Raw genomic sequence first — 10,953 nt, 5'->3', positions numbered from 1 at the left:
TCTCAAAGTTTTTGGGCTGTTTGCCCTGCCTCTGTTCCATAGCTTCCTGCCTGATGTATGAAAGTCTCAACTTCCAGCCTATATTTATTCATGGTCAGATATAACGTTGTATTGTACCAAACACAGCCCTCTATGCAAACTGCAATATTTCACCATTGTCCAATACATACCAATGGAACTTATCCTCCTGGTGCATTTAAAAACACCAACATGTTCTTGCTAGCCCAGCTCTCTGGTCTCACACCAGGCCTAGTAACCCTGCACTATACTCACCTAAGTCTGCTCTCCCTGAAAGCTGATAGCCTTCACAGAAAAGCTGTGTACAGCAGACCAGAGAGTCACATGCTACCCAGTGATAACAGTGCATTAACCATTTCCTCATGGTCTGTCCCGGACTGGATTTGCCTTTTATAGCTGCATTCCCATATTTTCCAGCTCTCACATGGTGATCCCAACATCCTTTTGCCCAGCACACCTGTCTGACTGACAGTGGTGAAGATTTCTTCAGTTCACTGGCCTGCAGCTACATCCTCCTCCAAAACAACCCTTTCCCAATCCCCACCGGGTCACAACAGCCCCAGGGGCTGTTTGGGATGCCAGCTAAATCATGGCCTGCAGCAAAAGCCAGAAAAAACATCTTGCTCAGCTATCCTTACTTCTGGTTTTATTAATTCAGGTTTCTAAAGGCCCCAGTTGGGTAGTTCTATTCCTGCTCTGCTCAAGATCCCCTGCCCATCACCACTGGCCTTACTGAAGCTGCCAGCTTTAATGGGTCAAGATAACTGAAATTCACATTCATCTGGCAGCCAGCACAGCATCTCAATCTGAATGGGGTCCCTTGCATTGCTGCAAAGCAGGTTCTAATGACTAGCAGGAGGACCATGAAAACAGGACATGGATGGTGTAATTTCACCAGGAACAAGAAGCTATCCAGAGCAAATTTGGCAGGGATTTGCTAAAGCCACAAAAGGCTTAAACTTTCAGTCCCATACTGACCTCTGCAGAGTATTCCTGATTCTAAGTTTCAGTATGAGAACTTCCTGTTTCTTGGGTTATGAGGTTAGATTCAGGGATGTTCACTTTATTGACAATACCTCATTCTTGGAAGTTTATCACTCACCAATCAGGCCACATTATATACAGAACAAACTGCTGACATGTACCCAGTCACAGGGCTGTTTGCTAGTCAGGGGTATGTTTATTGAACAGGACCTTATCACTATTACTTCTTTAGTGTCAACAATACAGTGGGAACTGCTAAGATTGAAAACAAACAGGGGCACTCCTATCAAAATGAGTTTAGCCTTGTGTACACAGAACAAGGAGAAGAGGTATAAGAGTACAGTGCAAGAACAGTTCTGCACTAGCTCCTCTGGGGCCACACTCTGTGCAACAAGCACCTCTGTGCAAGTCACCTCGGTCTCAATAGTGTCTGTGGTTCCATACATACTTCTTGAGCACTATTTCCTGGCAAGCCCCAAACCTCAATCACATTGATGGTCTTAAAAAGAAGCCTTTGCTGCTTTGCACGCTGTGCTGGAGCAAACAACTACAGGATAAGGCTCTCAAGAGCAGGAGGAACCAGTCCAACTTGCTGATCAAGAACGGAAGACTTTTGTCCCTGCTTCACAGAGGGTTTTGCAAACACTGCTGCATTTATAGAAGCAACATAGCTGCTCCCTTACAAGCTTTTCCTCAGAGAGAAATGGTTCTGTGCCACCACTGCTGTTGCTGTGCTCTTCAGGAACAGCTTGAGAAGCTGTGAAATGTATGACAAGGGCCGGGTGACTGTGTAGGAAGAAAAATCATGCAGAGAGAACGTGTGGGATCTGAGCTTGCACATTACTCGGTTATATTTCATATGCTTGTTTTAGGAGGGTGTGCTCATGTAATTTGTATGAAGATTAGAGCTATTGTTATTTACTAGCCTTATACTTGCTGGGAACAATATACTTGCAGGCCCATAGCAGTGTTATCCAAGCTTTAAAAAGAGCAACCACGCTCCAGCCACCAGAGCCCAAGGTAGTAAGAACACGATGGCTCTGCTTTCCTGTCTGTTCTATTCCTTTCTTTCCTCCCTACCCTGCTAACAATAGAGATTGTTACTATTGTGGGGTTATTTTTGTTTAGGCCAACATAAGCACAGTTCAAACTCCAAGTTTTACCTAGTCACTTCCAGACAGGATTACTGCCTAAGCCTTACAGCCTTGCTCAGGTGAGACACAACAAGTAAAACTGAAAAAAGCACAGATTAGCCATGCATTTCCATAGTGGGCTCAAGGTGTAATTCACCAAATTACTTCTTGAATCACAGGCTCTGCCACATTAGGGAGGAAAAAGTTATGAATCAGTGAGTCACCATGCCTGGCTGCCACTCTTCTTTAGCACTTGATACCAACTCCCACAGCACAAGGGCAAACAAGGTGAGCAACCCTCCCACAGTCACCTGCTCAGCTGCCTCTGAGCCAGGCTGAGCTAAAAAACATGTAACCATCTAGTCTTTTCTATATATATCTTGGGCTATTTAATGAACACAGTATACAGCATCTCACCTCCACCTTTAGGCCAATAAACGATGATGTGTGGTGAAGGAAAAGAGCTGAAACGTCCATTACAGCCTTGAAAAAAACAGGGTAGCTCTCAAAAAAAAAAAAAAAAATATATATAGTTACGTTGGCATTACGACAACAGTAGGAAGGAGTGGCTGGCCCCACAGCTGTGTACCATTTCACAAGTGACTTATTTCCAGGTAACACAAAACAGCAAATCAAGACTTGAAGCTCTTTCAGTACACATCAGACACTGACATTCTAGTCATAGGCCAGCAGCTTTAAAAAAAAAAAAAAAAAAAAAAAATCAGTATAAATGGTTTGTATTATTCATATTGAAATAAATTTTCCCCTAGCACCAATGCAACTCAGTCTGCAAAGTTACCTTACCAGCTACAATTTATTGTTATCAAAACATACTGATTTTGGAAGACTGACTTCAACATGCAGTATCAATTGGAACCACTTTTCATAGCTGCAGACACCACTGAACTGTAAAACAAATTGCTTAACCCTTACGCATGGAAAACCTCTTCACAAATGAAGCAGCCAGGTATTTTTACAGACAGAAGTGAACATCATCTTAGGCTCTGTGGTTCTTCAGCAGTAAAGCACATTCTCTGTTTTCCTTCTTGTTTTTTTTTAACAGTAGATTTAACTGTAGGCCTTCATGGCCTTGGGACTCACCAGTAGGAACCACACAGCAGTGTGAGTCGAGTGGGGTCCTGGCAGCAATGGCCCAGCTGCAAAAGCTCACTTCCTCCCCCTTTGCCGTCACGGTTTTTGTCAGATTTTTGTCCTGCTGGAGGATCTCCCAGCTTCCCTATCCCAATCCCATCAGAGCTGGAAGCTGCCCTGCCCCAGCCTAGCCTGCTGCCCAAGTACTCTCCAGAGGCCTTCAGTGGGACTTAGCCATTTCCTCCCCTGTACCTCATTTCCCCCAGTTATCCTGCCTCACCGCCCTGCACGCTCTGGCTGCCCACCCCACCCTCTGCCCAGCACGAGCAGCTCCAGGACCACAGGAGCCTTCACCACCTCGCAGAGCAACCTTGCACCAGCTTTTGGCTGCTTCCCTTTCCCTTCGGTCGCTCCTCACACCTGCTCTGGTTTGGAGGATCCCAATGCAGCCGGTGGTGGGAGACAGACAGAACACCCAGGGGCTTGTTAGGAAAGAGGCCTCCTGTAACACACCAAGTCATGGATTTGTCCCAGGAAAGTTCGTGGGATTCAGGATTAAGCCCTGGCAAGCACTTGGGCACCACCAGCAATATGTCAGTGAGGATCAGGAAGCCACAAACACAATGCTCAACACCCATGAATCCAGCCAGCCTGCTCCCTCTGTGCAAATCCCCCTGCCTCCCCTGCTGCCTATCCACCCACTCCCTTCCTGCATTTCCTGACCAGAACACCTCATACTTGTCATCACTGGATTACACCCAATTGATTTCAAACTCTGTCTGGTCTATTATCATAATTTTGAACCCTATTCCCCAAAGGGCCTGCAATTTTCCCTGCTTTGCACCATGCACATTTCCTTCCAAGTGAATTCTCTATTCCAGGGAGCGCTTCCAAGAAAATTTCCCTGGGATTGAACAGCAGTCACAGGCTTAGAGTGCAAGTTTGCTCACAAGACTATCATGAGGGACTGCGTCAAAACCTGTATACAGGATACATTTATTCCTTTCCTTTTAACCACTCTGCTGCTTAGCCAGAATGAGATTAGACTGACATGGTACAGCCTGTTCCCAGGAACATACAGACAGTGTGTATCACACTATGAGCTAGACGTGTAAAATTGGCAGATCAGCGTGATGCAATTTCATCTAGCACAATGAAGGTGAGCTGCCTGTTTGGAAATTTCAGAGGTCTGCTCCCTTTGGGAAGAGAAAGGCAATAGCTGCCCGCTTCCAGCCCTGTGGAAATGCCCTGGCCTCCAGGTGCTCCTGAAAATACCACCCACAGGGCAGAAATAACAATGGCTCATCCTTTAAATGCTCTTCAGCATATTTTGTCAGGCTTGGTGAACTTGTACTCATCCATTGATGCAAACATTCCCTGTTCTTTCCCTTTTCTTGCCTGCAGTCCTCATGAAAACTGCTGGTAGAAGGTGCCTGAAAACAATTTATCCTTTTTTTTCCAGTAAGCTAAGAAAATAAGACAATGATTATTTCAAGGTTTTCTGTACATTCTACTTTTCAGGTTATTTTGTAATCTATTTCTATGTGGTTTTCCATCTTAATCCTGATATATTAAACATTCTCTGTGGGCTTAACTTGTCCTTGCTAAACGAAAACCCTTTTGCACTTGATCTTCTCCAGTTCTATCCCAGCCTTCTTCAGTATTCTTGCTATTCCTGCAACTTTATTTCCTGCAATTGACTGTCTAATCATTAAAAAGCTCCTGATACACCTGAAAGTGTATCATCTTGTATTAATGCAAGAGTTTTCTGTGGTAGTTAGTACATCAGGAATCCTTTTAACTCTCCATTAAAAAAAAACACACAAGTGATGATGGACTAACTATGCATGAACTAGAGCCTGGCATCTGCTCTATGACAACTGCCTCCACACCTGCTCTGACCCTGCAGTGAATCTACAGTAGCTCATAGTTCTTTCATGAAGGATAGGCTTCCTTGCATTTGCCATGAGCAGTTCCATGCACACTGCCAGTTACATAGTAGCTGCATCCTCAGCCACACTGCATGTGCCCTCCTTCACTTACCAGCAGTAAGCCCTCATATAGTCATATCTTGTTCTTCACAAATGATCTGACATAACAGCTTCCTGCCTTCACTGATGTTTTCTGCTTCTTTTGGATCTACCATTCTTATCTACCATTCTTTTCTGTAGTCACCTTGTACTTTCTTTTCTTGAAGTAGTCAGCTCTAGATTTATAACCATTTTCATCCTATATACAGTCTATCAGGTTCTCAGTAAGGTCCTGCTTATCAAATTTTAAACTTCTAGGCTACCATGTCCCTCAACCATGTAAAACACAAGGCTATTCCATGCAGGATGTTGTGTGTCCCAAGAATTACAGAAAGCATTCGGCTGCAGCATTTTTGCAAGGGCTATCCACCAGATAGCCCTTCAGATGCACCTAACAGCACATAAAACAACACTAACAACCCGGGGCAGGGGGTGGGGAAGAGGAAGCATGAGTGAAGACCTGGGGCTCTGAGCCCAGGTCTCCTGAAAATTTATTAACACACAGAACAAGAAAAAAAGTCACATGATCCAACTCCCTACCCCTTTAGGGTCAAGTGCTCAGTTAATCTCCTGAAAGTCACCTGCAGATCAGCTATGATTGGTGATGCATTTTCCACTTCCACATGAAAGAATACAAGTATGGAGCTACGAAAATTTTGGTTCCAAGATGTTACCACGCCAGATCACAGGGGATGCTGAGAGCTGCCCAACCATTTGGGGACAGGTAATAAGTAATCTGTGATCAAGAGGTAATTGTGGTGTGTTTTTCCATCAATAAAAAGAGCAAGCAGGGCTCACTTCAGGAGCAATTAGTTTCTTTCTGTGGCTTCAAATGGAGCCTGGCCCTCTGCACCACATTAGTGTGCCGACTTCTGAATAGCCCTCTCACACCACCCCATCTTCCCTCTCATTTTTGTTCCCTACATCTACTGCTCTGCACAGTAAGTGCCTGACCTGCTATCACCACAGAGACAGGCATCCCAAAGCAGTGTATGACATGCCTACTGAAGGATTTACAGAGCCTCCACATGGAAATTTCCAGCCAGTGGCAATTTTCCAACAGGACACTCTTGCTCTCAAGTTACACAATATGTCAGCTGATAATAACTTTCCCTTCTGGTGTGATGAAGAATGCAACCTTCACCAAGATCACACAAGCAACAAAGAACACCTTTTTTTTGTTTATCACCTTCCACACTACTCAAGAATCTGTAGTCATCACTCCCTGAGCACCTGTGCTGAATGGCCACCTTTGAACAGAGAAACAAGTGGGTATGAACTGATTTTGAACAATTCAGGTCAGAAATTACATGAGGTTTGACTAGCAAAAAAGAAAAAAAACCCAACATAGCAAGGATGAGACCCCAGCTGAGTTGGAAGTGGACTTGTCCCAGTTTATAAAGAGGATTACGTAACACAGTTACCTGCATGACCAGGGACTGGGATGATGGGTCTGCAACCCATTCTGATCCAGTGTGCCTAAAATGACCTCTTACAAGTGATGCCACGTGCCATAAACAGGTGACAGAGTGAGGCCTACATACATCAGAAAAGATTCAGCTATCCAGAAACTGAATAGCTTCTACAAAAGCTGTAGAAGCACAGCTGGAAGACATTTTGGAAACAGAACCTGAACAAAGGAGGAGAGGTGGCTTGGAGACGAGTTTGAGGAGAGTGCCCCCAAAAGAAAGTGGCAGAATGAAAGACGCAACAGAGATGCCAGGGAAGACAGAAAGCCATAATGCCATAGCAATTTTGGACTATCAAGATTTATGGAGTGTTGTGGTATCGCTGAGAGGCTTCTAGCAGTGAACAATACCTTACTGTGCAAGCTACTGTAGAAACATTCAGTTAACAGACACTCCCTGCTCTAAAGAGCTCAGAATTACAGGACTGACAAGATGCACAAGCAGATGAAGCAATGAAAGATGCAACAATCCCTGCCCACTGCACTTCTCCCAGGTCTTGGATGAGGGCAAACAGAGGCTACACATGAAGATGCTTTCACTTGAAAAGCACTTTTCTCCAACTAGAGAAGAATTTTGATCAATATTACTACTCACCACATGCAAGTATCCAGCAAAAACAGTAAATCCCTTTGCATGAAGCTGTTTTGCCAAGGCACGTCCAAAACCTTTGTCACAGCCTGTTATTAGCACCGCCTTCTCTTCAGCCTGCATGTGGAAAGACAGCAATACAGTATCATCAGATATTGCAATGCTGCAGGCACCACCAACACCCACCGATACAGCACAAGAGCAGCTTGCAGCCCTGCAGCCAGGGCCAGCCACTGCTTGGGAGGTACAATTCCACCTATACCTCTCTGCACACTAACCTGACCGCAGTCTAAACCCCACAATTTCAGTGGAGCTTCTGCTGGGTCAGACAGTGTAAACAAGGTGACAAGATTCTGGTGTACAAACACAACCAGCTCCCAGCGATTGTGTGAACCCCCAAATTTATTAAGGTGCTGGTCTGTCTCAATTTCTGTTGCCTTGATATCCAAGCTAGAACAGCTACTCTCTTTCAATTATCAGTGGCCAAAGTAAAATGGAAACATTTTAAAGGAAGTTATTATCTACCAGCCCATAGGCACTATAAGAAAGCATAGAAAACATCCAAATGGTAGTATGCCACCTGCTTGAGCTGTACAGTAGCTCTTTTAACTGCACAGTGACTTTCTGCTCTCTGTTCCCCACCTACTCCTACTTCATGCAGTACTTTTTATACTGTATTTCAGCATACAGGTTAGGGTTTCCTTCTGAAACACTGCAGTCTTAAGAGGAACAACTTAGCAAATCCTACAGTTCTCTCCTACATTCTTATTATCGTTTGAGTGATGGATAAATTAAGGGAGGTTTCATACTCTGTATGGTATAACATAACAGGCTTGTGATAGATCCAAAACAGGAATCCCAAATCTTGGAGAGAAACCTATAGCAAAACACTGCCCATTCACCCTCTTTCTTCACTGAAAGTCATCTCGCCCCTGCTTTTCTCACCACAGCCGCGAAGCAATGAACTCCTAATACTTAACCCAACTAGCAGGCACTCAGCTGCAGTGCTGTACATTGCTCCAAACTGAAACAATATTCAGGAGGCAATAATGTGATATAGATCTGGAGAATGCAATAAGGAAGTGAGGTCACTTCCATGTCTGTGGAGGTATCTGCAACTAATATTCACTGTTACTGTATTGACAGCAGATGAAGTATGAACAGTTGTATTTTATAATACTTACTCTTGAATTGCACTGGCTTGTCCATACACTTTTTTGGACAAAAAAGAGGCAATCACCAACACTCCCTGATTGAACTTGTTTTGCTGACATGCATGGTAGTGAAGTGGAAATAAGGAATAATTGCAGGGTGATAGTGACAGAGCATTGCTGCACAAACTCAAGATGAGCCTAAGCAGATAACAATACGCAGATAAGCTACACCCAGTTCTATAACTCAGGCTAAACTTACTGCTTTCAAAGGGAAGTCATGATCTGAAGTTGAAATGAGAACTGATCAAAAGCCTATCCTGCATTTTTCATACAAACACCTACATTAACACAGACAAAAAGCTCTCAGCTACAGGCTAGCTCTGTTAAAGCTCTGAAAGTAGTTAAAAGACAAACATAAGTGCTAACTAAATATAATGTGCTCAGTCCCAATTTAATTTAAAGTGCCACAGCTCCAAAAAAGTTGAGGATTAAGTACAAACCAGATCACAGAATTTGCCAAGAATTTCCCACAATAATTCAGCAAGATAGCCCATGGAAAAGAAAGGATTTGACTTTTCTCTCTGCCTCACCTCCATAGACCCTTTGCCTCTGAATCCTGAAAACAAAACCCTTCCCCAAAGGACGGGGTTTGTGCAGGAAATAAGGACTTATAATCACTTCCAGAACCAAGGCTAAGCAGACAGAAAAGATACCCAATCCTCATCATCATTAGCTCCTTCATCAGCCAGTCTGATAAGGAAAGAGCTCAGCTGCAAGACATATTGCAAAGCAAATGGCTGAGCTGTGCTATGTACAGAATTATGTACAGCTAGTTTTAGCTCTCTGCAGCTGGTTTGCTTTCTGTGATTAAACCCATTCCCCCCCCCCCCAAAAAAAAATCCAAAACAAAACACAAACCCAACAAAAACCCCACAAAATGTAGACAGAAAGGGGAAGGTTTAAAAATCTTCTCAGCTGTCAGTAATAGGGAAAAAAGTGAAGAGAAACTTAAAACCTTCCCAGTATGGGAAGGTTCCTGTGGTTATTTGTTACTTACCCTCATCGCTGGTAATAAAACATGTGAATACTGCCCCATCTTTGTGCCATGCCTGATGGACAGACAGAGGGCTCCCAGGATTAAGAGCAGATAACAACTCCATTCCTAACAAAAAAGATCCAATTCCCAAACATCTCCGAACACAGAAAAGCTCAATCACCCTTATCTTTTGAAAGTCCCAAGCTAAGGCCTTATGGGCCTCATTCCTGGAGCTTGTTAAGTCAGTTTGCAGCTTAGCTTGACACAGTGCCAAGACAGGCAGTGAGGCCCAGTTATCACCCCTGTAGCAGGCATCACTGTGACCTTATCAGCATTTTGAGGAACTTCAGGTGCCTCACTCAAGTAATGGTCAAACAGCGCTCTCAGGAAGTGCTGCTCAGGAGAGGCATTGTGTGCAGTGCTGCCACGCCACCTGAGATCTGCTAAGAGTGCAGAACAACTTCTACTGGGGATGCTGCTGGGGTAATACTGTGTCTCCCTTGTGTGGTACATAGCACTGTAATACACATTCCATGCAGTTCAAATGGTCCCAGAGAGGCAGCATGATTTTAACCTGCAGCCAGCTCAAATGCACACACCTCATGAGCTTTTCCTACTGGGATATGATCACTTTCTTAAATAACAGAACTTATTTTACTCATGAGGGTGACCTATCAAAATAATACATATTTGTTGCAAAAGAAGCTAAGTAAAGCAAAGCTATGTTTTCAGCCAATCTCTCTGGATAATGTGGGAATCCACCACACTTGCCTAGACTTCATCTTCTTCTACTGTGTCACTTGTTTTCTGGTCCTGTTCCCTTTTATACCCTCCCCAGCCATCTGCTTGTTATCAAACGTATTAATGCAAAGATGAGAGCAGTTACACAGTAGACTTTGCTTGTTTTCTTTTTCCATAGTCAGGAAGTTGAGGGTTTGAATCCCAGGAAAAGCAACTGAAAATATTCACTGAAGGGAAGGTATTTTGTCAGGTGGGACAGTGATGGGGAAACATGAGGAGCAGAGCAGAAGAGTGAAGTGGGAGTTTGCAAACAGGCCAAAGCTGTTATCTGGCCGTGCCAGGCCTGGCACAAAACCATGTTCACTTGCAAGTTCTTCCCAGTGCCCGCAGAAAGGTTGTCTGGAGCAGAAACAAGGGCTAAGTTAATCCCAATCAAGTGAGAAATAACTGTGTGGTTTTGAAACATACAGAAGAGAGTGGTTATGCAATCCTGTTCCATTCACAGGGCTTTCTTCCTCCCTTACGCTCATCTCCATACTTAAAGCACTGGAATCAAACCCACGCCGCCGCCGCCGTTTCGCGCCCCCCGTGGAACACAGCGGGGTCACGGCCCCCGCCCGGGCTGTTCGCGGCTCCGCACTTCATCGCCCCTCGCCGTGCCCGTGCGGAGGTTCCACGCGCGCAGGCGCGACGTCTCAACCGCGGCTC

This window comes from Pezoporus occidentalis, unplaced genomic scaffold, assembly GCF_034315485.1.
Source record: "Pezoporus occidentalis ecotype Australia unplaced genomic scaffold, CSIRO_AGI_Poc_V1 ctg8, whole genome shotgun sequence".
Taxonomy (NCBI): Eukaryota; Metazoa; Chordata; class Aves; order Psittaciformes; family Psittacidae; genus Pezoporus; species Pezoporus occidentalis.
Note: the sequence above shows the minus strand (reverse complement) of the source record.